This window comes from Triturus cristatus, chromosome 5_2, assembly GCF_964204655.1.
Source record: "Triturus cristatus chromosome 5_2, aTriCri1.1, whole genome shotgun sequence".
Lineage (NCBI taxonomy): Eukaryota > Metazoa > Chordata > Amphibia > Caudata > Salamandridae > Triturus > Triturus cristatus.
In genome coordinates this window covers 468,007,192-468,033,936 of record NC_140588.1, presented here as the reverse complement: position 1 = coordinate 468,033,936, position 26,745 = coordinate 468,007,192, and the positions used below count along the sequence as shown (strand labels likewise).

General features: G+C 45.2%; 1 long non-coding RNA gene across 1 annotated transcript in view; it reads right to left on the bottom strand.

Annotated features, from left to right (window-relative positions):
- Nucleotides 1–766: 766 nt before the first annotated feature.
- Nucleotides 767–26,745, bottom strand: part of LOC146823163 (uncharacterized) — a 105,010-nt gene continuing 79,031 nt past the window's right edge. The window contains exons 4-5 of the long non-coding RNA XR_014962142.1: nucleotides 4,375–4,469; nucleotides 767–1,795 (exon numbers count right to left, since the gene is read on the bottom strand). This is a non-coding gene — a long non-coding RNA (uncharacterized LOC146823163). The remainder of the gene's footprint in view (nucleotides 1,796–4,374; nucleotides 4,470–26,745) is intronic.

Below are 26,745 nucleotides of genomic sequence, written 5' to 3'. Positions count from 1 at the left end.
CCAAAAAGTGGACATTCCTGAGGAGAATGCAGATGCACCACCCAATATGCAATACAGTATCATTTTTCTTTCAACAATCATATTAACTAAGAGACGTGGGTGGGTGGGGTCACTCTCCAACCTAGAAGACAGAACATTTAGTTGGGTCTCAGGGGCAGAAGGACTGTTTGCAATGCCTTTATCTGTACTCTGTCATACTCATTTCTTTGTTTCCTTCTAACAACAGATTGATGGCAAATGATGTTCTGCTGTGTATTGCTCAGATGAATGTTGGCCATGTGTTGTAGTGTTTGTCTTTGTCAAACCTTCCCCAAATCCCATTACCCATCCATTATCAAACCTCTAATCCTCTTCCCCCGAGCTGTGTAATTTATTGAGGTGTGGCTTAAATTACTCCATCAATGGATCACACACGTGGTGGGGCAGATGTGGTGAAAAAAACATCAACTTAGTGTAGAATCTTCTAAGCAGTAGCCCACACCAGCCCATTACCAACTCGCGCATTAAAAATGATCAATATTTTTTTAGATATAGAATGAAAAACATCAGTCGTCAGCATCATCATTCAGGCTTTGTGTTGCCTAACCTTAAACGCCTAACCTAAGCTTGTCCACTCCAGACTTTGAGTCCATTTTTTCTAACTTGAGGATTTTTACAAATAATACTGCTAGCTTCACATGAGCCAAATCTTACTAGCATTGCTATTTTTCTATTTTAGCACAATCAGGCATTCTCATTGTGTCATCACATAGTACTCAGGTGGTGTCAATTCTTCGTAAATCTTTAATATATAATCCACTTACTCAGTCTTTCTACTTCCATTTAGTTGCCTGTGATGGATAATAAATCAATCACTCAGATCAACCATACAGCTTACCTGGATGGAACTGGAAGTGGGAGCTCACTTGTGAAGTTGTGATGCATCCCCTGTTATTGCTGCATGTATATTCAGGTAAGACAACTAGTATGGATACAATTTAACTTAGTAAGAAATAAATTAACTGCTACTGTTTATCTAGAGAGTTGTACACAATATAGGCTATCATGGCAGCATTCTCCATAATGTTCAAGATACTTAGAGAAGTATAAGCCTAGACTCTATAACTAAAGTGCTACACTCTCTCTTAAGTTACAAACACATAAACAGGATGTGTAAAACTACTTAAAGGCAGCAGTGCAAAGGAAAGGTAAGCGAAACTCCTTCAGGCATAAATTTAGATTTAAAAAAATAGTTTTCCCCTTTACTTATTTACAAAGAAACCCACCCTCTCCACCCAAGCAACATGCCCACCCTTCTCCCCAAACAAAACTGATCCAAGCCCCAAAACCCTAAATATCCAAGAAACCCCTCTCCAGTCCCAACTCCCTTCCACCCTCTCCACCTAGCCCCAAGAAACAACAAATCCCTCCCACCAAAACAAAAAAATAAAAAAAGGGCTAGAAGAGGGCATTATGGATGTCAGTCAAGAGCTGGTCCAGGCTCTGCTCCATCATGGTGAGCTGGCCCTTGATGGTGTCCCACGGCTGCCGAATGATGTGTAGTAATGGCCTATTGCCAGTGTGGTGGGGGTGGCAGGAGTTGGCTGGTGGCGACGCCGGCGATGGGATGGCCGGGAGGCTGGAGGCTGAGGGGGACTGGCTACACTGGGGCCCGGATGTTGTACTTTAATTTCCTCCTACTCTTCCAGGACCACCAGCCACTGGTATTCCAGCTGGATATGCTCCAGCTTCTGCTGCTGCAAATGGGCCACTATCTCCTGCCTGTTGGGTGGTATGGCTGGACCAGCAGGATCAGCTTTATTGAGAAAAACAAAAAAGACAAATTGTAAATAATGCTCTGTGCAAACAATTGTTTTAAATTACTGGGTTGCACGGCAGCAGTACATTGCTTGTCCCCTAGGGCCATTGGAATTCATTTGATGTGATTATGATTAGGAAACTCACAAGGCCAATTTGATGTTTTACCCAAACATTTTGTCAAACATTAAAAGCATGACTGAGTGGCAGAAAAGTATTAACAGGCAGAGAATAACATCAAAGGATAAAAAAAACTGTGATTGGATTACTTTTTTCTTCTAAAGGTTTTTCAAGTAACTATAAGCAGGGTCAGACACTCTGTGTTGAAAACTAAATGACTTCTTATTAATTAGTACGGCATTATGCACTATATGGAGGACAAGTTGTGTGTGGTGCTTAAATAATGAAGCCATGCTCATTGCTAGCCAGCGCTTCTGGTAGTTTGCCACTGTCTGCAGCTGTAGTTGACAATTATCTATTTTTAATTCCAATGGCCCAGCTCTTCGCCAAATGCATTTCTCTTTCTACCCTGTCTTCAAAAAGGCAGATAAAAAATTAATAAGATACTACGTCAGTCACACATCTCATGTATGAAATGCAGATAGTATTATATTATCCTGTCTGCTGTAAGTAGACGTTGACGAAAATGAAGGGACTGCATTATAGGTAATGGAATGGGCTATTTAAATTTTATTTGGCACATTCGTCACTGTGTATTCCATCTGCCAAACTTGACATCAAAACATGTACTTACTCCCACTTTACTCTGTGGCCTCGCCCACCACCACGTATTTCCAACAAATTCATTTTTGGGGCAGTAACCAAATAAAGGAAACTTGATTTTCTCTACTGCAGGGGGTAGGATAGAGGGATTACACAGGTACGGTAGAGCTTTTTTATATATATAATAGAGGGGCCACTACACTGATATTCGATTCTTCATCTTTGGCTTAATCAGTCATGGTACAATTAAAGTGTTAAATAAATCTGTTATGGGAAAGAATGAAATATATTCTGGAATCACTTCACATGGGCATTGCATTAAATGTGGCACATGCCAAGAATGGATTTTCCAATTTGGTAGGCTGGGATAGAAGAACATAGGGGAAAAAAGGTAGTAAAGTACTGAGAGGTGACTGAGTGGGTGAAGGAACAACACACATTGTGTGTTAAGTTTGCAATGCATTGAAAACATTGAAAATGCCACATTAACTGAAGCAGACGCACATTACACAACCAACACTGCAGTCCCAAATTGAATGACCCATACTGCACTTCGGTCATAGTTGGCAAAAATGCCAGGGCGGGGATCGGGGACAATGAATGATAGGTAGGATAGATCTGGCTCACTGAACAAATACAGAAAGTCAAGGGAGTAGAACAAAGAATAAAAATAAATAAACCCCACTTAGAACCATAGCTTTGAATGATATTGATTACCCTACATAAACCAAGTAAGCAAAGTTGGTGAGTAGAATGCTCCTCATAAGAAGAAGAGCTGCCGTGCTTATTCATCCAAACTATCCAAATATTCATTCATCCTTTCATTCTAATTCACCCATAGCCACCATGCTTAAGCTTTACTTTCTCCCATCCAGCCTTTCAGCAAAATGTCAAATACATTATCTATCCATTGAATAGCAACCCCTTCTTCAAACCATCCTTTCACCCACCCATCCCTTTACCCACCCACTCAACCTTTCACCCACTCTCCCACACTTTCACTTATATACCATTTCCTTTCTTTTAAGTTACTTTCTATTCTTTCATGTCTCCCTCAAGCCATCAAAGCTCATTATGTGAGATTTTCCAGCGTTGCAGATAAAAAAGGCCATAACAACTCAACCACCGCTGTGGCTAGTAAATCCTCTCTCATTTTTTATGACGATGAGTGACACCATGGCAACAGCTAGTGACAATAGTAATTGCAAGAAATTATGTGACTAACCAGTGCCTGTCCCTGCTGACTTCTCCCCCTTCAACTGGCCCGCCTCCTCCCGCAGCAGCACTGGAACTTGCATCACAGATATTCTGTGTGGCTAAAATAAAACTTTACACATAATTTAGATCCCAGATACGCAACCCCAATTACAACTGCAATGCAGCACTACAGCTCAGTTAGCACATCAGTATCTTCCAGATATCACTCTGGGTATTTGATTGGTTGGTTCAAAAGGTTAGACAAGCCAGGTGTGGGATAATGGTCAATGAAAGACATATGGTGTTGGTTGGCAAATACAATGGGAGTGGGACCTCATACTTTTTTCCAGCCTTTCTGCACTGTCATGGGAAACGGCTGGTATACTGTAACTATAAATGAACGAGTCTGCAGCAAACTACATTGAGGAAAGGGGGTGGTCCATGATAACCATGGCCACTCTCTTGTGAACTGAACTGTGTTAGAGCTAGGCATAAGCAGGAACAAAAAAGCTTCTCAACAAACATACATGGTGATTTTTATTTAAAATACTAGCTTTTTTGGGCCTGCTATCTGAATCTTAACGATAGACAGCACCAACATTCCAATACTCCAAGATTCTACCCTAAGAAGTCCACAACAATCATAAAAGGACTTACTGTGATCAGCAAAGCCCTCTGCAGCAGCGCTGGTGGTCGGCGCCGACGGTGGTCTCCCGGACCCTCAGAAACATCCCTCTTCTTGCCCTTGGGTGCTGATGAAAGAAATTAGGAAAATAAATAAAAATAGATTAGTGATTCAGTTAAGAATCTCCACAAAATGTTTTATGAAAAGCAAACGCAGTCACATACTTTGCTAAAACAGATCACTTATCGTACTGCTAGTTTCGACTGGAGTCTACAGACTGTCGTTAAATCCATATTCCAAATGTTCTTAACCAAAACTACATTTTGAACTAATGTATTGCAGTGAATGATCTTTGATTCTTTTCCAATTTCTCAACACCCTTGATGGACCAACTTAGTCTCCCTTTTTTGCAATGCATAGATGCATACTTCACATCATTGTGAATTCTTTAAATATCCTGGAACTGTATGAGCTACATAAAGTCACAGAGAGAACGCACTACTCACTGATTCACTATAGTGACAGGAGAACAGGCTGCAATGGCTTCTTAATTAATCAGCCAAAGCGAGCACCTAATGAGTGTGATTACATTGTGCTAAACTCCTGCCTAGCAGAAACTAAAAACTGGATCCCACAATAATATACTAGCATAAACTAAACATAACGTTTTTTTTAAACCATTTATTTATTGATTTTTATCATGTGTAACAAAACATTACAGCCTCATATGACCAATAAAGGTTGGCCCGTAGTCGTCCACTACAACATTTCCACTTATCTGCTTGCAATCCCAATAAAAACAACATATGAATAGACCCAGAAAGCATGCACGTATCACAGGGCTTCATAATTCAAGAGAAAAACAAAAAAATATATATATATAATGGAGGTACTCTTGTGTCAATGGTACATATCAGCAGGCAGTCAACACCACAGTACTTATATCACATAAAAGTCACACTTCCCAACACCGCATGCAGCCGCCAATCCGGATCCAACATTGACAAGCATTTGCAATGCAATAGGTCTCGCATTTGCAAAAGTTTAAAGTATTGGCATTGTTCATGACAATGCCTTTTTTATCTATTTTATAAAACAAACATAAATAAATGCCATTATCATTTACAATGCCAATAGCTAGTGTTGCATTAGTATTAGCAATGCCAACTGCTCACACTTTTATAATGCGAGACCTATTGCATTGCAAATGCTTGTTGGAGCTTGCCAAGCAGCTCGCATGACAGTACAGAACAAGCATTTACAATGCAATGGTCTCGGCAATATTTTAGGTAGAGCTATTGGTATTGCTCATTATTTTTTTATTATTTTTGTATCCCTAAATAAATGGCATTGTCATTTCTATTGGCATTAGCTTTTTTTTGCATATGTGATACCAGTCCTGGGGCTCCTTTCCAAATCATTATGTTCAGGTGTGTACATTAGACTGCATCGACTGTGCCGCACATTTGGTGACGATATGACTTCATTATTTTGTCATGTCTACACATGTTGACACCAGCTATGCAAGGTCTCACTTCATGAGTACCAGTTTAACACCGGCATGCAGCAAAAAGCAACTGTAAAGCCAGTCAACCTTTGCCAGGGGCCACGATGTATGAACTCTTAATCCGTTTGTGCCAGATTTGTTGTTGTTAAAATCAGCAAATTATGCAGCAGATGATAGATTATGTGGAATTACAGTAAATCCATAATTATGCGGAAATGTTTGTGCCCACAGAACAGCATAATTGCAGTGGCCCTGGCTGCATTCCCCTTGAATTCCGTAGCAGGGACAAGCACAGGTGACGTCCAGCTGCAGAGGCAGTATTTCGTTTCTATTCTAGCACTCTACATTTTTGGCGCAAAGGGAAGGCCGGCGATTAAGTAACTGTGACAGAGCCACACAGAGCTGGGATTAGGCCCAGGTCTCCGTGTTTCGACCCCCGCCCCTCCTCTACTGCGTGTTGTAATTTTCCTCAGAACATTATTAACAATCGTTAGCAGTGCTTGCTTTAGGCAGAACGTTTTTAGAATTAAGATCATATGGGTAAATCTTTTATCGATCTCGAAAGTACGGAAGCCAAAGGCAACACTGGCGGGATTCAATCAGGCGACGGGCAGATCACGCACACAGAATTGAGCAGCAAGCGCTGAACCCGCTGAGCATACTTCCCGCCTTCATTCAATCATCACTTATCGGTGTGAAGGGCGAATATAAGTAATTCGCTAGACGGAGATAAAATGCATATAATTGTTTTGTAGACTTATACTTGAGATGGGAAAGTCTTATAAATGTAACCCCTAGAAACAAATAAAAATAGCGCTGGAAAATAAGCCTTCGCCCCTCTGGGGGGCTCACCATAACCCCAAGGCCTTAGATGTCTGCATGGACATTCACAGAGGGCAAGGTAGCGGCTTCCCAGGTGACCAGGCCTACCACACAATCCATATTTCCCTGTACATTTAAATTAAGTGTGTGCTTCAGATGCTGAGAGCGCAGTCTAAAACATGAATGATCACAACATGTTTCACGATATTAAACACATTTTTTATGACCGTGCTGTCCAATTTGGGTAGCAGGATTGTGACTGTTTTAGACATTTTGAAAATGCCCAGGCGTTCCTCTGTCGGATCTGGAGACTTCGCTAGGACGAATATTCTGTTTGCAGCGCCCCTTCCCTGCTCAGAGAAACAACTATCTGGTACGAGCAATTCCAGTAAGGACCCACATAGCGCCCACCAAAAAGAGATCTATGTTTCAGCGCTTTAAGACTGGGTGTTATTGTTGTTCAACTAAATGGTAGTCATTTTAGTGACATCAGATCGACTAAAAGCCAAGGCGGCCCGACGCACCGATTGCTTTCAAAATCATGGCATTCTACACTTCAAGTCAAGTCATACTTTATTAATGTTTAGACACCGTCTTTCGAACAAAACTCATCCAAAGTCACAGAACAGAACAACAGAACGTCATAAAATGTGAAAGCCGGGAAATAAATGATGTGCCAGCCTGCAGGTGTTGTACGAGGGCATGGTCCCGGAGTATAGTATCTGCCGAGAAGAAGAAAACAAATAGTGATGGGTGAAATGTCTGCGTCGTTGTGTGCACGTTTTCACTGTCAATGAAAGTGGAATCCCTAGTGGATTCCTATAATACTGTTTGGGGAACGTCTGTGGGGCTGACGAAGGCCAAATGACCCGGAGTGGCAATAGTACAGCCGCAACATGTAGACCACACCTGAGGACGTGGAGGCCATTGTGATTCTCAGATGTCCACCCTAGATAATTGTCCCCCTTTTTTTCCTTCAAACAATATCAAAGAATTCCCAGCCAAACCGAAAGCGAGGCTCGGCCCATCAGAGTTCTCTGCAGGACCAGAGGCTTGGGGGTTAACACTCAAGTGTCTTCACAATTCACCAAGCCCTTGCGTTATTGGTGTGCACGTGGCCTGTACTGACTGGAGTTATAGCGTTGCATTATTGGCGTGCACGTGGCCCGCAGTGACTGAGTAACTTGGCCTTTTATTGGCATGGTATGGCCCGCAGTGACTAGAGTGACTCGGCGTTGTGTTATTGGCGTGCGCGTAAGCAGTGACTGGAGTTACTTGCCCATACCTTATTGACACGCCCATGGCATGGCTCCTAGTGACTGGAGTTACTCTGGGATGTGTTATTGGCACGCGCATGGCCCGCAGTGACTGGATTTACTCGCCATTGCGTTATTAGCATGCGCATGGCCCGCAGTGACTGGATTTACTCGCCATTCCGTTATTAGCACGCGCATGGCCCGCAGTGACTGGAGCTACTCTGGGTTGTGTTATTGGCACGCGCATGGCCCGCAGTGACTGGATTTACTCGCCATTGCGTTATTAGCACGCGCATGGCCTGCAGTGACTGGAGTTACTCGCCCGTACGTTATTGACACGCCCATGGCTCCTAGTGACTGGAGTTACTCTGGATTGCGTTATTGGCACGCGCATGGCCCACAGTGACTGGAGCTACTCTGAGTTGTGTTATTGGCACGCGCATGGCCCGCAGTGACTGGAGCTACTCCGGGTTGTGTTATTGGCACGCGCATGGCCCGCACTGACTGGAGGTACGGCGTTGCGTTATTGGCATGGGGCAAGACCCGCAGTGACTGGAAGTACAGCGTTGCGTTATTGGCAAGACCCGCAGTACTGGAGTTACCCGGCTCATGAAAGTGTTCTGTCAGGAGTGTGGAAGGCAATGCTGCCCCCACCCCCGTCAGGTGAAAGTGGCACCTACAATAAGCTGTGGGTGACTCTTTCCGGAATGGGACGACTCACGAATGACCTCCTTCGCACCCCAATGAAGAGAAGTAAAAAATGGGAGACGAGCTTCCGAAATGTGCCTCAGGGGGCGAGGGGTCGTCATGGGACTATTTCCCCGTCCTCCGTAATTGTGCGCCTCGGTGTATGCCTCTCCAGCGACTCCGAGATCGGAAGTGCCTCGGAATAAAAGTGAAACCCGGTTCATGTCATTCGAGGAGTCACTTAATGCATCAGCACAAGATCAAACAGTGAGGCCTTGCGCCGGTGAACAAATGTCGCTTGCGGTCTGTGCAGGTAACCCTGCTCTTTCTACACCCCGGCAGCGGCTGCACCAGGGCGACAGCCGGCTCTCCCCTCTCAGAGGGTGGGGGTCTGCTTTACTGACACTGGCACTGAGAAATACGTGAACATGCTTGTTCTGTGTCAGCATATAAACATTGTTCTCAGCAAAGCCACCCCTGGGCATGTGGTTTGTGTGAACTGAACCTGCCCCGACATCCCAGCTTGTCACTGTTCACACTTACGGTGGCATGTTCCACCACCACGACTCCTCTGCACTCCCGGGGGGCTGGTGCTCACCACAGGAAGTGTGCACGACCCGTGTGTATAGATCGTGCAAGTGGCGCCCAGGATTGTTACTGGGAGGGCTCCCTGGCGCCTGTCACCCTGCGAGCACACGCATGTCCCCGGCAGGACTGCGGCCTACTCTGAAAACATTGACCCGGGTCCGTAAAGGGGGCCAAGAGATGGCAGCGACGACAGGGTGGGGTCCTGAGGAGCAGAGCCCGCCAGTCCAGTCACACATGCAAGGGCCCAGTCACAGAAGCATTTACGAGTACTGACAGAGTACTCTTTTACGCACTCTTACGTGGCTTTGTCAATCGCCCCGAAATGTCCAATCTGCTGGTAGTAAAAGTGTCGGGATGTAGTGCTGGAGCGCCTCCCGAGAGAGGACGCCATGAACACCGCCGCCTTTCTCCGAGGCGAAGCAGAAATGCCTCGGAGAAACGCAGCGGCGGTTTCAGATTCGGGGGCGTGTTTCTTTTTCTCTACTCTTGCCATTGGCTGGAGGAGAGAAAAACACGCCTACAAAAGGGCGTGGCTAAAAAGTGGAAAGAACAGCACGGAACACGCCCCCGAATCTGAAAAAGACGGAGCCTATTTGGAGGGACGGCTCTCTCCTCCAATGGCTGGCCTCCGTTTAGGAAGCCAGCCAATGGAGGAGAGGCAAAAAGAGAGGCGGGCTAAAGAGCCACTCTCAGAAACATTAAATCTCCGACTTCCGGTTCTGCTTTCGGCAGACCAGACGGTCCTCGACCTAAAAAGGCCTGGGTGGCTGATGGCTGGCTAAAGGTGCTTATCACTAATAAAAACCCTTCTCCCACGCCCCATCACGCTGGCAACAGCAAGAGAAGAAAAGTGCGTCTTCGCCAGCTAATAATATAGAGACGTGCCCTACCAGAGTCCAGTCACCTCTTCTTAATTGTATGAATTTTAGGCTTTTGGCTAGGCAGGGACTAAGGGCTTCCCACACTTCAGTAATGCTGCTGCACAACAGCAGGCACCCATGACGGTAAACTCCTTATTTCAACAACTCGTACCACAATTAGCTGAGAAAGACCATTAGTCTTCATGTTTATCAACCACCACAGTATGGTATAAATCGATTTTATTGAGTGTTTTCAAAATACAACTGCCTATTTCTGAAGGCCGAGGGGCATTAACCATGAAACCCAGTACCTTAAAAAATATATCATCCCTTTCTCCAACTCACAGCTTGTGAGTACACCTAGTTACACACACTATAGATAGTGAGACCACTTAGAGACCTCGACCCGACTGTATATAAGTCGTAATAGAACCAACGTATCTTACTGTTCTTTAAGATTTTCTATCGTTGGTCTTCCACCTGTCCTGTGAGCTGAAGAAACTAGGACAAGGCAATTCCTTAAAATTTGCTTGGCATCGAAAGACGGGTGGGATAACACTGGTTGCCCGAAATCTTCCTCCATGTTCAAAGGCCGCTGCCAACTTCTCCATTGGCATCAGGTTCATAAAACATGTATCTAGGACCTGTAATCTGGTATTTTGTAAGAGCCTCAAAGTATGAATATAGTTTACTTTGCAACACACACAGGACTAGTTAATATCAATTTGCTCTTCGGGGAGAGTACAGGGTTGGGCTGTCTGTTCAGGAGTATGAATCTCAGTATCAAACATGGTGTCGATATAATTGAAGACCAGTTTCTGGAATCTTTTCTGCTTGAAGTAGTGCCACAGATGCTGTAAGCGGAAGCAACAGTCTCCACATCTCCTCCATCATTCTTGGGACTTGGAACGGGCACATTTGGGTATTGACAGGAGTGCAATATCAATGTAACATGATTTGACAGGCGCTTTTTCTCAATCGTACGCCAGCAAATATCCTTCCATTAAACGTCAGATACAGTCCAGCCCAGTTCTCGCTCCCATCCCTTAGACTAACAGTTATGCAGACTTCTTGGGCATGTCTGAGAGGTGGCATTTATTGCCAGTCTTCATAAACATTCATCTTTCAAATTCTGTTCGCTTTTACTTGCAAATGGCTGGATAGAATTTTCAGTGGCCCAATGTCTAATTTGGAGATATTGCCTTCTTTATTTTTCAGTACGGCTGCATTCAGATTTCATTTGCTCACATGATTTTAATATCATGTGGTCACAGAAATCTCCATCTCTTTTATAACCTGCCCCCTGCCAACAAATAGGATTCACCCGATGCTTCTGGGATAAAGTCAGGGTTGCCTATGATGGAATTAATTGGTGACGCTTGGTTTATAAACCCCTTTTTGATGGCCACCTTATATCAGGTTTCTAAAGTCCCCCATGTTACCGGGGATGAGTAAAGGCCTATGCTCACTGTTTGTTTGGGACCAAGTGGCCTTCTATAGATGCATACCCATCAACGCTGGTCTGTGAAGCACCAGTAAGTCTCCGATTCTAGTCTGTTCCACTCTAGAAAACAGCAGATGTAAGCCACAAGGTAGTAACTGATCAAATTAGGAACCCCCCCCCCAGCCGTTTTGTCATCTGTCTTACTACATTAAAGTTTCTTTCCACTCGCCACCCAGCCCCCTGATTAGAATGTGAGGGACTGCCGCAGGAAAAGTATTGTGGGCAGAAAGATAATTTTAATTTCATCTAATCTTCACAACCATCAGGTCTAAAAAACCTGAATTTATTTTCCAGACCTGCAGGTTTAATGACTTCTCGACCTAACTGTAATTCACTTGACCCATAAACTCATCTTAAATTGTGTGACCCAAGGCAAATATTTTGCTTCACAGAGTAGCTTTTCTCATCACTCTCACACAGGAGAGCACCTTCAAATTATCAAGTTCAGTATGTCTGCTGTAGAAAAAAACTCTATAGTTCAATAAACTAAACTTTTGCTCCATGTATAATAAAAATCCAGCAGACATATTGGGGTACGCACGCCCCTGACTTGCCTCTTAGTTCACAGATAGTTTTGTCATCAACGCAGGTACAGGAATGTATCTTGGTTCATATTTAAAAACTCACTTTTGATAAATATGTTACAAAATCATAAAGTGTAAGCACATGCTCATTTATATTACACTGAATTGGCCACAAACTTTCCCACTGACATTCAGTTTTACTTATACAACTATATAGCATACAACAAATGTGTGGAAATAGGAATTTCAGCAAATATTTTTCATCTGCACCCCACCAAGTAAAGTATTTTGATTTGTTTTGCTTTCATCTCACTTCAGTTATATAAAGATTTTTTTTTTTACAACTACTGAACTGTATAAGCTATTTAAATGTTGTGTTCCCAGCAAGACTGTGAGACAGTTCTCTAGCTCTGCAGTCACTGAATGAAAAGGTAACATTTCTAAGATAAAATAAGAAGCAATTGGTAAAACGACATAGGCTGACATTTGACCGGGCTTTGAACGCACAGCAAACACAACACAAGCATTGGCATAGCCAATAGGTTTCGCCTTTGAAACCTTATAAGTATTTAGTTATGCAGTGCAGAAACATCAACTGTTGCATGGCTAGAAACTTATAAGATCCCAAATGCGGGACCTATTGGCTATGCCAATGCTTGATTTTTTTGGGCAGGAGGAGATTAAGCGATTTGCCCAGAATCACAGGATGCTTGAGCCTCCCACTAGACTCGAACCTGGTTCCCCACTTCAAAGTCGGACGCTCTAGCCTTAAGCCATATCTCTCTCCTTTCCAGTGTTCTTTTATTTACAAGACTCTACATATTTGTATTTACAAATCGCTAATAATAATAATAATATTTGTAACCAAACGTTGGAGTGTGAAGGCGCAGTTCTTTTCCTGTGTAGTAAATGAGTATTGACCAGGACACTCATAATGTGAGCAGTGTCCCAGTCACTGGTGTCAGTTTCTGCACCTGTTTACGTCGCACGCAGGACACAATGTGTACGTTCTTGGGGATAGGGGTGGGGTCAGCTGCTACCACTGATAGGCCCCCGGGGCGCAAGGGGCGGGGCTGCACAGCTGTTGCAGGGCTGCCACTTCCTGCTCCGAAGTCATGTGACGACGGCGGCCGCGGAGCGCGAGGATGTCTGCAGGTTGAAAATGGAGGACTTCTCCGAGCTTCGGGTGAGGGGTGTGCGCGTCTGGTGACTTTGTGGGCGCGGCTCTGGCTAGCGGGAGCGGGGCGCGTCCCGCTTCAAGGATTTTGAGGCCGTGATGAGGGGCGCTGTATCTGTAAAGGGGGGGGGGGGAGGGGAACAGGCCATTCCTACTTTGGGGCTTAACCGTTGACCGTGATACGGGATAGTGCTGAAGTGAAATCTAAACTGGTTGTCATTGGACTGAAATAGTTTGCGAATAGCGACGTGCCCTCAGCCTGTTGTATTTCCTCAGTCGCAATCCGGTGCTTTATTATTTATGTGTTTGGGTTTGTAAAATAAGAAACGGGACCACGGCCAGGTTGTGGCTCGGCGACCGTCCCAGAACCGCAACTTTGGCCAGTGACATCCCTTCGACCAAATGTTTATTTATGTTTACAGTTTTGTATAGCGCGAACTAAACCTCTTGGCATCGGAGCGCTTTGCACGAGCACCGGTTACACCTCACAATGTCTTGTTTGCTTTTAGAAATCGGGATATTATGTGAATAGCCCATAATTACAACATGTTGAGCTCACGCGAAGGCTCGAACCTGATCCCCCGTGTTTGAAAGTCGGCAGCTCCGGCCGTACCACCACATCCTCTCCCAGTATTACAATGACAATCATTACGGGCAGGGCACAAATCCTAAACGAGGTGTGTGCGCGCACGTTAGGCAGCCGCGGATGCGGTGAGGGGGGTCGGCAGTGGCGGGGTGTGTGCGCGCGCGTGTGTCTGTGTGTGCGTCTGCGCAAGCGCGTCTCAGAAGCGCGTCCACAGACCCCGACCCCAATCGCTATCGCTGCGCGTGCCCCGGTCTGTCTCCCTTGAGAGGCATCTCGGCGACAATAGGTCTCGAGAGCGAGACCTAAAAAGCGGCATAGAGGGGAGACATGAGGCGCAAGGAATAACACGTTGCAAATAGCAGCCAAGTATCATTACCCGATGGAGTAGTGTCCGACCCATCTGAACCACGCTGAAGGAGTTAGCCTTGCAGGGGGCCCCATATATCCTTGGGCCTGGTATCTCAGCATAAACAGTCAATTGCTCCTGACAGTATAACAGGTCTGCCATCCAATCCTTGAACTTCTGAGCCGTCCCCTGCCCCACCTGCAAGCCACCCTACACTTAGCCAGTAGGAGCGACACAACCAGAAATTTGAGATATATCTTAGGGATTTGAGCAGTATACCCCAAGAGTGCCAGCAGGGGGTCTCTCTCCAATGCATTATCCACCATTTTCTCAAGCGCCTCAAAGATTTGCCCCAGAACTCCTGCACCCCTGGACATTCCCATGCTAAATGTATAAATCCGGCTCCCGGCCTTCTACACCTCTCACAGAGATCGTTATCCGACAATTTATACCTATATTTCTTGACAGGTGTATAATACAGGCGATGCAGGAATTTATAATTTATTACTCTCAGTCTACAGCTGGCAGAAATCTGGGAAGTTTGGAGACAGCAATAGTCCCATTGGTCATCAGTTACCTCCCTCCCCAGCTCTAGAGCCCAGTGTGTGCGGGTCGGGCTAGTGGTCTCCGTGGGCTGTGCGCGCATGCTTTTATAAAGCCTAGATACTAGATGTTTTCCATCTGTGGACCCCAGCATTCGATGTAACGGGAGAAGGTTAGCAGGCTCCCGCGGGAAGTCTGGGATGACGGATCTAATTCCCTGCCGGAGTCGAGTATATAGGAATAAATCTAGCAGCGATGGCTGCATCCCCTGAAATAGCTGGTCTGAGGAGCGGAATATACCGTTGTGAAAGAGGTCACCCCATTTAGCCACCTTGATCCGTTTGCATAATTTGCGAAAGCCCATTTCCTGCAACAGTGGCATGCAGAGATGATAGGACAATGGAAGCCGTGATGAGTATAGCAAAGGGGAATCAATAAGATTTGCAAGTCTGTGCCATGCATCAACCGTACCTGTGACCGTGGTGGACAGTTCTGCGCGGGATCGAGCAGGGGCATGTATGATGCCATCCAGAGGAATTTAGCAGGAGGGGGTGGATCCAAAAGTATGCATGGTGTGCTTGCGCGCATAGAAAATACACCTCAAAATCTGGGACATCAAAACCTCCCTGAGCATAGGGCTTCATAAGTATGGACCACTTGAGCCTCGGCTGCCTGCCTCCCCATAACAGTTTAAGTAGTCAGTGCGGAGAGTTTTAAAAAAAATAGGAGCCAGGGTGATATGGTATATTCATGAAGAGGCATAGAAACCGCGGGAAAACCACCATTTTTATCTAGGAAGCGCGGTCCGCAAGAGAAAGAGGCAAAGAGATCCAACACGTAACGTTACCAAAAAGTTGTGCGATAGCCGTGCCATAATTGAGTCGTATGACCTTCACCTTGTCTCTGGCCAGCTGTATGCCCAGGTAGCGATGGTCGGCATCGCACCACTCCAGCGGGAAGTCAAGGGCAAACTTAGTGACCGCAGGAGTCAGAGGGAAGAACTGAGACTTGCCTCAGTTAATGCCCACCCGATAGTCTGCCATATACCAGGAACTCCCGCAATACTGGGTTGATGTTTTGCTGGGGATCTCTAATATAGAGAGTAACATCGTCCGCATAAAGAGAAATCAAAATTGGACGTAAGCAACAACGAAAAGCTTTATCTTGGTGGTGCTGTCGCAGCTTGGATGCCAGTGGTTAAATTGCTATGGCGAACAAGAGCGGGGATAATGGGCATCCCTGGCGGGTGCCTCTTGTGATTGAAAACGCAGGTGAAAGGTGTCCGTTTATGAGCACCTTGGCAGTGGGCTGTTGGTATAGTAATCTGATCCAAGAAATGAATAGAGGAGGAAAGCCCATTCTCTGTAAGACCCCGAAGAGGTAGTCCCACTCCACAGAATCAAATGCCTTTGTGGCATCCAAAAAAACGACAGCAAGTGGGAACTCAGGTGCTACAGTCTGGAGCAAGGAAAACACGGTGCGAAGATTATGAGTAGTGGCTCGTCCGGAGACGAAAGCCGACTGGTTAGGCAGGATAAGCTTATCCATTAACAGCGTTAATCGGTTAGCCAGAACCTTAGCTAATATTTTCGTGTCACAATTTATGAGTGACAACGATCTGTAGGAATCGCAGGATGTAGGGGCCTTGCCGAGCTTCAAGAGAGATGTGACCAGTGCTTCCCTCATCGATGGTGGGAGCACTCCAACCTCCAAGGATTCCTCAAACACCTCCTTAAGAACGGGCGCTATGATGTCAATATAACGTTTGTAAAAATCAGCAGGGAGGCCGTCTTGGCCCGGTGCCTTCCCACTGTTAAGCTGCATGATCGCCTCTCGGAGTTCATCTATCTCAAAGGGGAGGCAAAGAAATTTCCGCTGTGTATCACTCAGCCACCCAAGCGCCACATCCTCAAGGAAGCCATCAAGTTGTATCGGCCCACGCCGCTGTGTGGTGTATAGCTCTCTGTAGTGTGAGGGGAACGCTGCAAGTATGTCAGCAGTGTCCCGCTGCACTATCTCCCCAGGACCCTCGACCTTTCATATATGAGTGGAGAAGCCTAGTGACTTAGGCCAACGCTTTCCCAGGCCGCTCCCCTTCACTGTATCTACGAGCCACCCAGTACCGTCCCCTGAATTTTGCCTCCCCTGCTGCAGTAGCCTCATATTCCGACAACTTCTCCCGAAACTCGCTCTGCACCTGACCTGTCTCCCCCCTCCCCAAACGTGCCTCAAGCGCCTTCAGGTCTGCCTCCAATTTCCTAAGTGTTTTCTGTATATCTTTAAGTACACCAAAGCTTTTAGAGATACAGTACCCTTATTATGTGACCTTGAAGGCCTCCCATATCGTCTCCACACTGTCCACTGACCCCTTGTTTCTTAGGAAAAAATCCTGAATCTCTACCCCATGTTCACTCTGAAAGACCGTGTCTAATAGGGCGGTGGGTTGTAACCTCCAACTAGGCCTGAGTACATCATATCCCGGAGGTAGGAGGATGAGCTTCACAGGACAATGATCTGAAAATGTTCTAGCGGGGTGTGTAGCCACGGATAGCCGACCCCAAGCCCCAGGACAGAAAACAGTAGTCAAGGCGGGCCCAGGACCCAGCGTGTGCTGTGAAGTGCGTACCTTCTGCAACCTGTGGGTGTAGGTAACGCTAACTGTCTATCAGACCTCCCTCATCTAATATACCCTGCAAGGCCACCTGAGAGTTGTTGTAGTGATGCACTGCAGTGTTCGACCTATCCAAAACTGGGGTGAGGGCCACATTAAAATCCCCGCCCCAAATCATGTGGGTGGATCCAACATTCACAATTTTCCCCCAGACATTAGTGAAATACTCCGGAGTGTCAACAGTAGGACCATAACAGTTTGCTAACGTGATGGAGTCTCTACCCAAGCGCCACCAGGCTATGACATACCTCCCCTGAGCTTTTTAACTATAATAGCTGTGCCGCGAGCATAGGAAGAGTATGAGGAGAAGATTCTACTGTCCGCCCACTTGCTAGCAAAGGTGACTGTGGAATGTGGATTAATGTGAGTCTCCTGAAGCATAGCTATATGGATCTGTTGACGATCTAGGTAGGCTAATATTTGTCTGCGCTTTCTCGGGTCCCCCAGGCCCCTGACGTTCCAGGATAGTACCTTCAATGATGGTCTATCCACCGTGTCTCCCATATTGTTGTATAACGGATTAACTGTCGTATTGCAAAGGCGTACCTGATAACAGTTGAGCAGACAGTGAGTTGCTGTTACAAAAAGTGTGCTGTAAAGTACATTTGTCAAAACATTCGCCAACCCCCAAACCCACCGCCCGCACCCACTGAAGCATCCCAATCATGCCAGTTGTATTGAACCCTCCCACCCCCCATCACCCTTCAAACAAAACATTACTGTGAACTTCTCTAGTCTATGACCAGAGTGAATCAACAACGGGGATCTCCCTTAGGGGGAAGTCCAGCTAGGTGGCCCACGGGTACCTCTCGCCATTCAGGGGTGTTCATGCTGTCAAGCAAGTCCCGTAATGGGCGTTGAGGGTGTCCGGCTGCTGATGAACTCCATGTCCCAGCGGTAGGTAGATCTCGCCACCATCACCCTGAGTCCCAGGTGTAAAGAGTCATTTGGCGCCTGTATCTGTCGCGCTACAGCACTGTGATATCCGTAGTAGCCACTAGTGAGTCCCAGGTGTAAAGAGTCATTTGGCGCCTGTATCTGTCGCACTACAGCACTGTGATATCCGTAGTAGCCACTAACATTAGTGCTTCCTGATTCCCATCAGTCAATGTTTGGCGAGCGCGATCTTGGCGAATAATCCGTCGTGATGGCTGCGGTCCCTCTTCTCTTAAGTTGTTTTAGAAAATCCTCGACTTGGTGAGGCTTTGTGTAAAACAGTTGCTTTCCTTGGTAGGTGACCTGAAGACGCGCAGGGTAAAGAAGAGTATAATCAACTTGGGCCTGCCGTAACTTTTGTTTGACTGGGAGGAATTTGATCCGCTCTTCTTGGATGAGTGGGGTGATGTCAGGAAACATGGTGAAGGGCACCCCCTCAAAATGCAGCTGTTTCTTGTCTCTCGCCACCTTTAGGGCCACATCCCTGTCCCTATAATTCAGCAGGCACGCTATGATAGGTCTGGGCACACTTCCGGGGGAAGGCAGGGGCCCAAGGGACCGATGGGCCCTCTCGACGACAAAGTGAGGGGAGAGAGATTCCGATCCCACCACCACCAACAACAACCTCTCGATGTATTCCTCCATTTTGCCCGTATTGGTGCTTTCCGGTATTCCCAGAACGCGAATGTTGTTTCTCCTACTCCTCGCTTCGATATCCTCATTTTTGGCAGCTATGATCTTGAGTAGCTTGTCCATCTGTGCCACTGTGGTTTGAATGCGGGCCGTGGTATCTTCAGCGTGTTTCGTGCCAGTCGAGCTGTGGAAATATGGATTTTTCTGGTCAGTTATGTCCCCTATCTTGGACCCCAACGGTTCTATGTGCATGTTACAAGTACATGTATGTTCCCTCCAGTTCCAGTTATGAAGACGCAAATACATGTGCGTCCACCGTTAACATGTCCTCTGTCAGATCCGCCATGAATAGGCCAGATATTCCATTCCTAAGTATGAAAGGCCACCGGCTTTATATGGTTCACTTATGCCATTTTACAGTCCAGGCAAGTAGGCCCTGATTCTGTCATCAAACTCTTCTTGCCTTCTGCCTCTGAAAGCTCCAGTCTGAGCCTGCATCTGTGACCATGAACTTTGTCTCATTCTCTGCGCGGCTCACGAAGCCTGACATCAGCCTGCTGCCTGCCAAAAAACTGTATTTCACCTTCGAAGTTATCTGCTCCGTTCCCTGCCCGATGCATTCCTGTCTAGTAGTTTAAGTAAACATTCTTCCAGCTACCGAGCAAAGGCTCGGTTTCTCTGTCTTTACGCAAGTAATTCATAGCCCTATTACTATGGAAGGTTTCCGCCCTCGCATCTAGTGTAGACACTTAGACGCTCGTACACGCACTAACAGTCAGTATAGTCAGTATAGAATAAGATTCTACTCTAAGAGACCTTTCTTTTGGATAACTTAGTTCTTTAAACATAGGATGTTAGATATGATTTGGGATTAGGTTGACTTGACCCTCCAGACTTCTGTCGCCACATGTAGAGCTAAATGTCAAGTCCCCTTCACCCCCTAGTTGCACGTCAATTACACGTCATGCTGCTGCGCGCGCATATCTGCCAAGTATTTCTGCTGACATTGCGAAATTCTTTCATGTAACCACCCTCTTATGACATCACATCTGATGACGTTCTTTAAATCACTCCCAGTTACGCCTATTTTTGCTACGTACGAATATATTATCACCACTATCAATTGTTACGCCTCTTGTATTTGCCTCACTGTAATGCCTATTGTATAAAAGTAATTGATTGTTAATAATGTATGTACTTCACTTCCTGAACCTTCGTGGTGATGGAACTTGGAGCAACCGATTATAATCGACCATTGGAATAAAGCCCATTCCGAACCTCTAATACCACGGATTCTGCCTCTTATTTACTGAGCTATTTTATTATGTTTCTGTATCAAATTAAGTCCCGGTAATTAAATTATTTACCACATGAATGGCGCCCGAACAGGGACACTTTCTCATCTCACGCGCCGGCGGTGCGTTGCAGGCCCGGTCTCCTGCCACAGCTGGACGGACAATAACGCGTACCAGCAGGATTTCCTGTATCTCCCTCCGGTCAAGCGGGGGCGACTGAGGCTGCGATCAACACCCAGACGAGGCGGTGAGAAGTGCGAAGTATCCCGACCAGAGCCTAGCTGAGAGAGCAAGATCCGAGGTATACAGAGGCCCACCAGTTTCCGAAGTCCCAAGTCGAGTCCGGTTTCCGAAGCGTTCGAGTCGAGTCCAGTCCGGTTCAAGTTCAGTCCAGTTTCTGAGGCCTTCCGTTTCCGAGCTACCCGGTGAGTACCATTACTGGGGAGGCGTTCTGGCGTGCACATAAGTTGTGCCGGTCCAGACGGGTTTGGGTACACAAATCCGGTCTGCACTGTTTCAGCAGTGTATCTGTACTGTTTAGCAGTATATCTAGTATATCAAGTATATAAATTCAGAATAATTCAGTTCAAGTCGAGTATTATGTTTAGTGATTAAGTTTTCCTTAGATCATCATCATCATCGTTGCTCAGTTAAATGTTAAATGTTAAATGTTTTAATAACGTTCTGCATATTGTGGTGTGAATGACTGTTCATTATTGTGTTTAATGTATTAAGTTTGTTCAAGATCAAGTATCAGATCAGTTCTCAATATGCCGCTCTTTTCGAAATTAAGACAGATCACAACTAGAAAAGGGGTACTCGAAGAAGCTGTTCCTATTCCTCCTAGGGACACTCCAGGGTACTTCATGTATCATAAACACGGCTTAGACGCTATATTATTTCTTGATTTATGGGTAGACTACACTAAGGAATTACCAGAAAGTCAGAGGTGGCCCGCGGCTGGGACCTGGGATGCAGAGTGCATCGTGAAAGTAGAGGAAGAATTATGGAAAAAGAAAGCTAGACAATCACAGAAAGACGCCATTGAATTATGGCGTAAAGAATCGTATAGACGTACAGAAAAAGCACGTAGACAGGAAGAGAAGAGTAAAGAGAATTCAAATGAAGTCCGAGAAAATCTATTAATTGAAGAAGGTGCACGAGTGAAATCAGAACAAGTAGACAGACAAAGAAATGCCCTTATGAATGGTATGTATCCCCTTCTGGCCGAAGGATTACCTAAGGCTACTCCAGGGATACCAAAAGACTTGCCAACCCCATTATTTCCAATAAAGGTACATCCTAAGGGGCATCCTAGAACCGCAGAAGATGTTTTTCTTTCCTCATATTTAGATGACGCAGCTCCCGAGTATGCTAATCCCGCCCCACATAGACCGCCTGCCAGGGAGGTTCAACGCCAAGATCCAGTACCCGTATCCCTACAGCAACAAGTTCTGACACAAGTTCCGGCAAGCACATCTGTTTCTGCATCTGTTCCTACAGCTACTTCTATAGCTGTATCCACACCTATAGTTGCTGTATCACGTTCAACGAATCCTTTCACACCCGATACCCCAGACGGGGCTACCGGAGGTGCTACCAATATCTTTTCTACGCCACCTAGAATAAATAAACTTACTTTTCAAGAGTCAGCACATTCACGTACCCCCAAACTCATAAATGCCCGTACGCTTAAGGAACTTCTTATAGATTGTAGATATGACCCTGTGCCCGGAAAAGAGGACGAAATGACCCTGGCATCATTACGCATCAGACGAGCCGCGGTGTATTTAGGGAAGTTACCAGGAATGACTGTGCATCTAGATAATATATACCATTTTGTCCAAACAGGGCGAGATTCTGAAAGTATCAACAGAGCTATGGAATACCAGAAAGTGGAAATACAGGGGGAACTGTTACGTTTCCTAATAAATTGTGTGATCAGAAATCAAGACCGACCGGGGGTAGACCCGGAAGCAATGCAAATTCTTACCAGATGGAGCCAGAATATATCAGAAGGGAGACATGATAAGCAAAATTGTATAATAGCCATGTGCCGAAAGATCCGTAAAGAAATAGAACGCCTACACGAAGAAAGATTAGCGGTAGACCAGTTTGAACAAAATGAGGAGGAGGAAGGATCAGGACTGCCCACAGGACAGTCAGAAACTATAGCCTATGTAGGTAGAGGAAGATCTTGTAATAGTACTAGATGTCTTACTGATCCGATACGTCCGATATGTCTAGAAAATAACAGGAATTTTCAAACACCAATAATAAATATAAGGTCTAACGAGCATTCATTCCAAGCCGCTGACAAATTACTGCGAGAACGAAGGGGTTATAATTTTCTTGATTCTATGGATGAACAAGAATTAGCTAGGTCAGCCGTTCATTGGATTGACAGTCCCGGAAAGTATGATGATGATACAGTAGCACACACATTTTTGAATCTCCCCCCAGATGAACAGCGTTTAGCTGGGATTTATATGATTCAACAACTTCTTATACTATATAAAAGCCAACATTCAGATCCTGGTCCCTTACCTGATATATTGACTGAATTACTTACGAATAAATGGAGAGGTTCAGGTACTAAGCTAATTAAAGAAATACTAGAATCAAGAAAGCAGTACATTCTTTTTGTATGTCCAGGACATGTCTCACTGCCCATTAAGGAAAGAACCACGTATTACATGGACAGACAGAATCCCTTACGAGAAGTACACCCAATAAAAGGCGAGGACAATGAGTTTAAACGTGTATTTGTATATACACCCATATCGAAAATAGAATTGTTAGAAATGAAGAAAGTGGTACCCAGTCATGACAAAGACCCAGCGGGTTTCCACCGAGAAATTAAAGACATGTTACTCATGGGAGAGTATACCTATCCCGACATTATGACAATATTAAAGGTATTAATGCCTGCTGGCATTTATGAAAAACTCAAGGAAAAAGAGTGGGAGGTGGGAGACCAAAAGATAGATTGGACAGCATTAGAAAATGAAGAAAAGGCCCGAGGTCCAGGTTCGGGGCTTGGGGACAAAACTAAAGCACTACCAGGTTTACTAGTACAGGTACTGCCACGTTTATTAACCACGAAAAAGGAAGACTGGGGTGCAATTTCAGCCTGTAAACAAAAGCAAGATGAAGACACTAGTGATTTCTATGCCCGATTCGAAAAATGTTTTGGTATAAATAGTGGTATAAAAGCAAGTAGCGAGTCATACCCACATCTGTTTGTGACAAAATTAGTTGAAAATTCTTTGCCCCAAGTGAAGAATAGAGTATTAAAATTCGAGAGTACCTGGCAAGGTAACACTCCATCACAAATGTTACAAATGTTACAGTATCATCACAATAGAATTAGAGAGGAACAAGATCATGAACAAAGACGCATGAAAGACACGAAAATGAAAATGCTAGTCTCCCAGACAGTTCCAGCTGAAGGACATAAAAAGGGTACGACACATTCTGGCGATTTAGCAGGACCTGTAAAAGGGACATGCAACTATTGTAAACAACTAGGTCATCATGTGCACGATTGTCCAGTCCTGAAGCGTAATATCGCCACGGGTATTACAAAAGAAAGACCACGGCCACTTAGACAGGATCAGAATGAACAAGGAGCCTTGCAGCATGCACAGTCCATGCCAGCTCCACAACAGACTATACAGTTTGTGCCAGCTGCACCAGCGCTGCCTGTTGCTGCCACGCAAACCACGACACGACAACTGTACCAGACCGCACAGTATGACTATCCTGATTATCAACGATATGCATGAACCAGCCTGGAGAGGGAAGTTGACTTACCCCTTATTGAGGTCCCTGTAGATCAAGAAGGACCTTATGTACATAGTGAATTATTAGGCCAAGATAGAAAATTTTTACTCGATACAGGGGCAAGTCGAACAACCATAAAACGTAGTGAAGTTCCAGGGGCACCCCTCTCAGGCTCACAGAATATTTCCCTTGGTTTTTCAGGAAAACCTATTGTTAATGAAGTGTCACAACCTCTTCCACTTACGATAGGACCTTTGACCCGAACTACAGATTTATTGCTTACTAAATCATGTCCAGAAAACTTGTTAGGAATAAAAACACTGAAAGCTCTAGGAGCTATAATATGTTGTTCTCCGGAAGGAGTAAGATTGTTTTTGCGTGATTTTAAAGGTCATTATGTGTCTAGAGACATGGATCCCCGATTGCAGACTTTACCTACACATCTATGGGCACAAGGCCCTACTGATGTTGGTTGCATGAATATTACACCATATCGAGTTACACTAAAGGCAGGAGTGGTACTACCACGAATGCGACAATACAAGTTACCACCAGATGCTGTAGTGGCTTTACTACAAATCATTGACGAGCTCATTGCCCAAGGAGTGGTTGTAGAAACAGACTCCAATATATGTAATTCACCGATAATTCCGATTCTCAAACGAACAGATCCGAAGGCCCCGCCAGTATATCGATTGGTTATTGATCTGCGCGAATTAAACAAATGTATTGTGCCACAATTCCCTGTGGTCCCCGATATCTCATCATTACTGACAGCTATTGATTCCGAAGCAACATTCTTTACTGTAATTGATCTCAAAAATGCCTTTTTTAGCGTCCCAATAGATCCGGAAAGCCAATATTTGTTCGGATTTAGTTTAAATGGACGTAGCTTTAAATTCTCCCGCGCACCTCAAGGATTTACAGAAAGCCCCAGCATCTATAGCCAAGCACTAAAACGAGAACTCGACAGTATCCGCATGCCAGTTAACACTGCTTTGCTTCAGTATGTCGATGATCTGCTGATCACCGCTAGAAGCGAACCCGAATGTGAGAAAGCATCACTGACAGTTTTACGATTTCTAGCCGAAAAAGGGCACAAGGTGTCCCCTTCTAAGCTGCAATTCTGTGTCCAGCGAGTTGTTTATCTTGGACACTCGCTGTCCAAGGAGGGAAGGCAGCTTACACCCGACCGCATTCAGTTAATAGCTAACATGCCAATACCCAAGACACAAAAGGAGGTACGGGCTTTCATAGGCCTCACTTCATATTGTAGGCAGTGGATCCCTCAGTATGCATTTCTAGCAAAACCACTCATTCAGTTGACAACACAGGAGGCAGCCACATCGACTGTTCTCCCTTGGACTCAGGAACACACACAAGCTTTTGAAAGCTTAAAGAAAGCTTTATGTCAAGCACCTGTTTTAGCAACACCATGTTACAGTAAACAGTTTACACTCTTTATTACAGAACGCGAAGGTACTGCCTTGTCAGTACTCACACAGGAACAAGCAGGAGCACACAAACCATGTGCTTATTTTTCTAGTACATTAGATCCCGTAGCTCAGGCTCTGCCTGCGTGCCTGAAATCAGTGGCAGCGACAGCTTTAGCAATCAGACAAAGCGATGCCATAGTGTTAGGACATCCATTGACAGTACAAGTACCACATGCAGTGGAGGTTCTTGTGAATCGAACGCAAACACAACATTTGACTATAGCAAGACTTACAGGGTATGAACTAACACTGTTTCAGCCACATATAGAAATCAGACGTTGTAACACATTGAATCCTGCCACACTTTTACCTGTAAATGGAACAGACCCACTAGCCCATGACTGTATTGAAGTTATTACAATCACGACGAAACCCAGACAAGATTTAACCGATGTCCCATTATCAGACCCAGACCTGACGTTGTATGTAGATGGTTCATGTATGAGAAAAGGTACAGGAGAACTAGTGGCCGCTTACGCAGTCACAACAGACACTGAAATCATTGAAACAAATTGCATAAATACCTTGTCCGCTCAAGCAGCAGAGCTCGTCGCTCTGACACAAGCCTGTATTCAAGCCACAAATAAAAAAGTCAACATATACACTGATTCACGTTATGCATTCGGAGTCGTACATGACTTCGGCGTGCTGTGGCGAGAGAGAGGTTATTTAACTTCTCACGGTGCCCACATTCAGCACGGACCCCTCATTCATGCTTTATTAGATGCAATACATCTACCCACTGCAATATCAATTATGAAATGTAAAGCTCATACGAAAGTTACTGATATCATTTCTCAAGGCAATGATTTAGCTGATAGAACAGCTAAACAGACTGCTCAAACTCAAACATCCGACATGACAAAGACAATAGTCCCGACGCCAACACATTGTATGACGGTTAAAGATCCTACTCTTGACGTAATTGATATACAGACACATGCTACACCAGAAGAAATAAAGAAATGGACTGAATTAGGAGGGATCCAAACCGATCAAGGATGGATGATGAAGGAAAAGTCTGTGTGGTTCCTTCCTGATTCAATGGTCCAAGTTATAATTAACACTGTACATAGTCCAGCACATCTAGGAGAAAAAGCTATGCTAGATAGCATTCAACACATTTGGTTTAATAAACATTTACGAGCTGCAGCCAAACAAAAAGTTCGTACCTGTATGATCTGTT